The sequence below is a fragment of the Brassica napus genome, unplaced genomic scaffold (genome assembly GCF_020379485.1).
Source record: "Brassica napus cultivar Da-Ae unplaced genomic scaffold, Da-Ae ScsIHWf_332;HRSCAF=528, whole genome shotgun sequence".
NCBI lineage: Eukaryota > Viridiplantae > Streptophyta > Magnoliopsida > Brassicales > Brassicaceae > Brassica > Brassica napus.
Window position 1 is genome coordinate 42501 of NW_026016414.1, and position 4893 is coordinate 47393.

Here is a 4893-nt window from a genome sequence, read left to right on the forward strand (position 1 = left end):
GTGGTCAGCATGCTGATATGAGTTCAGTACACGGATCAGTCCACGGATCAGTACACGGACAGTCCACGGGAAGGGCCAGCATGCTGATATGTGTGGTCAGCATGCTGATATGAGTTCAGTACACGGATCAGTACACGGATCAGTACACGGACAGTCCACGGGAAGGGCCAGCATGCTGATATGTGTGGTCAGCATGCTGATATGAGTTCAGTACACGGATCAGTACACGGATCAGTACACGAATCAGTCCACGGGAAGGGCCAGCATGCTGATATGTGTGGTCAGCATGCTGATATGAGTTCAGTACACGGATCAGTACACGGATCAGTACACGGATCAGTACACGGACAGTCCACGGGAAGGGCCAGCATGCTGATATGTGTGGTCAGCATGCTGATATGAGTTCAGTACACGGATCAGTACACGGATCAGTACACGGATCAGTCCACGGGAAGGGCCAGCATGCTGATATGTGTACTGACATGGTGCATCAGTTGTCCAAAATCAGTACACGAACAGTCCACGGGAAGGGCCAGCATGCTGATATGAGTTCAGTACACGGATCAGTCCACGGACAGTCTGTGTGTGCTAACGGACAGGCACGGACGTCCTGCGTGTGCTGACGGACGTCCTGTGTGTACTGAACAGACAGCCCACGTGGGCCAAAATCACCCGAACAGTCCACAGGAAGGGCCAGCATGCTGATATGTGTACTGACGGACGACCACGGACGTCCTGTGTGTGCTGACGGACGTCCTGTGTGTACTGACGGACGTCCTGTGTGTGCTGACGGACGTCCTGTGTGTACTGACGGACACACGGACACACACGGACGTCCTGCGTGTGCTGACGGACGCCCTGTGTGTGCTGACGGACGGCCATGGACGTCCTCTGTGTACTGACGGACGTCCTGTGTGTGCTGACGGACGGCCACGGACGTCCTTTGTGTGCTGACGGACGTCCTGTGTGTACTGACGGACGTCCTGCGTGTGCTGACGGACACACGGACACACACGGACAGCCACGGACGTCCTGCGTGTGCTGACGGACGTCCTGCGTGTGCTGACGGACGTCCTGTGTGTGCTGACGGACGTCCTGTGTGCACTGACGGACACACGGACACACACGGACAGCCACGGACGTCCTGCGTGTGCTGACGGACGTCCTGCGTGTGCTGACGGACGTCCTGTGTGTGCTGACGGACGTCCTGTGTGCACTGACGGACACACGGACACACACGGACAGCCACGGACGTCCTGCGTGTGCTGACGGACGTCCTGTGTGTGCTGACGGACGTCCTGTGTGCACTGACGGACACACGGACAGCCACGGACGTCCTGCGTGTGCTGACGGACGTCCTGTGTGTACTGAACAGACAGCCCACGTGGGCCAAAATCACCCGAACAGTCCACGGAGCGTGCTGATATGTGTACTGATGGACAGCCGGACGTCCTGTGTGTGCTGACGGACGGCCACGGACGTCCTGTGTGTGCTGACGGACACACACGGACGTCCGTGTGTACTGAACAGACAGCCCACGTGGGCCAAAATCACCCACGGACAGCCCAAATCACCCGAGAAGCCAAAAATGCAAAAATTAATATTTTTGAAGAAAGTTTTCTGAAAGGAAACATCAAAAATATGTCAACAAAGAGTTTAGGATGTCAAGTGTTGATCAAAAGTTGCTGTAGACATCCGTTTAGACCACGAAACTCCGACCTTTGTAGCATGCAAAAGACATGGTTAGAAGCAAAAGAAATTTATGAAAATTTACCAGAAAATAGCTTTAACTGTTATAAAACATGTGTGGATTGCCATTAACCAAGACAAGAAGAGATGGCCCATCAGGCCACGACCAGTCCATCCGCGATAATGTCCAAGAAGAGAGAGAGAGAGCCGACTTCAGGAGAGAGAGAGGCGGCCACAAGCTTAGAGAGAAAAGGAAACCCTTTCCTTTTTCCTATTAGATGTTATATTTCCATTATCATGTATTAGTAGATTTCCTATTTCATGTAGGATTAGGATAAGTACTCTTTCCATTTATCTCTATCTTGTAATCCTTATATAAGGAACCCCTTTTGATGATTAATAATAAGCACGAAATATTCAGTCTCAAACCCTTCTTTTACAACACGTTATCAGCACGATAGTCTCCATACCCTGAGACAAAACCATAAACCAAAATCCGTCACACATAAACCCTAAATCAGGCGGAACTTCAAATCGATCGTTCTCTCCAACTCCGACGAACCAGACGACAAGCCACATATCAAATTGAAGCTCTTGACGAGACGAATCCATCACCGCAAACCGTTCGTCTATCCGATCTCAGACGCGCCCACACTCGCAGAAACAATACACGGCGCCGACTTAAGTTCTTGGAACCCTAATCCGAGCCAACAAGATTTTCTATCCAAATTCAAATCTTGTGAAAGATACGTTTATCATAACTCAGTTATTTGATAATACATTGTTTAGATTATGATGTTCATGTAATCTAATACCCCTTGTTTTGTTTCATGAGCAGAGAGGAATTGGTGCAAGGATCTAATCCCGATGAATCCTAATTCGTCCTAGCTCGCGTTCCAGCTCGTCATCATTCGATCAGCTCCAGCCATAAGGCGTTCCTGACGACTTCAGCTTCCTGTTCAGAACAGAGCCAGCTCACGTTCACATCACAGGCAGATCGAGTTCCCAATCAACCAGCTCGCAAAGGAAGCAACTCGCGACCCGATAGGAGGCAGCGTCCGTCCAGCTCGCGTCCGAGGTTTATCAGCCCATCTTGGAGGTCTGGTTTCTACAATCTGCAAGACAAAGGTAATCCTAATTCTGAGAACATGAATCGAACCTGGTTGTTTTGTAAAGATTGAAACCCTAAAAGATAATCTCTAAACTAAAAGCCATAGGATAATAGATCAATACCCTATGAGTAAATCGAAGCTCTATAAGTTCGATCTAAACCTAAGAAAGAGATTGATCCATTGATCAATTAAAATCAGAGCCTTAAAGGTTTTTGAATCTCAAATCAAATCCCCTTGATCAAAGATCAAAGTATTCGAAATCCCATAAAACCCTAACTAGAAAATCGGTTTTAATTTTGATTTGAAACTCGAGTGTTTTTGATTGATCACATAGAGCTGTGATTAGGATTGTTTTAAAACTTGGATCTGAATCTTGTTTAAACTGAAAATCCTAATTTCGAAATTAAAGATCCTAAGGCCTTGAAACCTTAAAACTTTAAAAGTTTTATCGAATGAGAGTTAGGTTGCTAGATTTCTTGATACTAAAATCTAGTTGAATATCGACCTTAAAATTAGTAAATCTAATAGATATGCAACTATGCAATAGGATTGAAAACATTTAGATTAATAATCCCCTATTGTATATAGCCATTGTACACACTTGCGGCCTTGTGCCCTTGACTGGTTGAAAGTCGTGTGGCTTAGTGTACATCTAAGAGGCCGTGTGGCCTAGCATCCGGATGGTTATAGAAACCGGATTGCATAATGATCCAATCCTTAGGATTGATGTATCACATAAATACCGTGAAGCTTAAGGCATCACAATATATGACCGTATGGTCTAGAGAGACATCATATCTGAATGATCATGCGACCTTGTTTGCATATCTCATGAACCGATCTTTAAGATCGCTGTATCACTAATATGGTCGTGTGATCTAAAGCATCACATTACAAAGCCGTGTGGCTTAATACATATCTAAGTGGCTGTATAGCCTAGCATCCGGATAGTCACATGACCCGGACTGCATCATGATCCGATCCTTAAGATCGTTGTATCACATAATAAACGTGAAAGTCTAAAGCATTACATCGCAAAGCCGTATGGCCTTATATCCGGATGGATATATAAACCAGATTATAACATGAACCAATCTCTAAGATTGCTGTATCACACTAAGATGGTCGTGAGGCCTAAGCATCACAAGACATGACCGTGTGACCTGACTCACACCATGATCGATTGTTTTCATAGATGCGTAAGGACTTGTTTGTGGCCGAGCTTGTTAAATATCATGCGGCTACATGACAACATTGTGAACCTAAATATTAAATGACAATGTGACTTAGATATCGAAAAGGGACTTGGTGATACAATCACCAAGGACAACAATGAGAATGAATTGGTACATTGATTCCATCATCTCATTGAAGGTCTAAAAGATCAGTACATCACTATGGAAAATCCACTAGACTTTTGGGGATGCTTTACAGCATAGAAATTACCACCATAAAACGGTGTTGCTTCCAAAGGCTAGAAATGACTGGAAGAATCTAAGATTCTTGGATTACAAAGTCATGGATGAGTACAACTCAGTCTTGTTTAAGACAGTCTCAATACTGAGACTTTGTGGTGAAGTAGTAACCAAGAAAGAGTTACTAGAGAAGTCCTATTCCACATTCCATGTGTTGAATGTCATACTACAACAGTATAGAACAAAAGGCTTCGCCACTTATACTGACCTAATCGCATGTCTGCTTCTGGCAGAGACCAAATTTCGATACGACTAGTCCTATTGCTTTATGATTGCAATTGTGTTTTAACCTAAGGATCATTCACGATTTTTATATACAAAGGTATTAGTCTTGAGTTTATTAAATCTTGCCTGATCTTACTTGAACATATGAATGTTTTAAAGAGTTGCCTAAAGGGCATAAAACCAAGTAAGAAATCGTGAATGGGTATAGTAAGCATAGTAAAGAAACTATGGCTAAGGCATTTGCCTATAAGGCATTATATACACCCAAAGAAAACGTGGTCCATTGAGTTATAATGAATGGTTTCCAAATAAGAAACAATGGACAAACTAGAAGGAAACAAGTTCCTTCAGATTTTGAAAGAAAAATCGCCTAAGACCTTATAAGAAAGTGA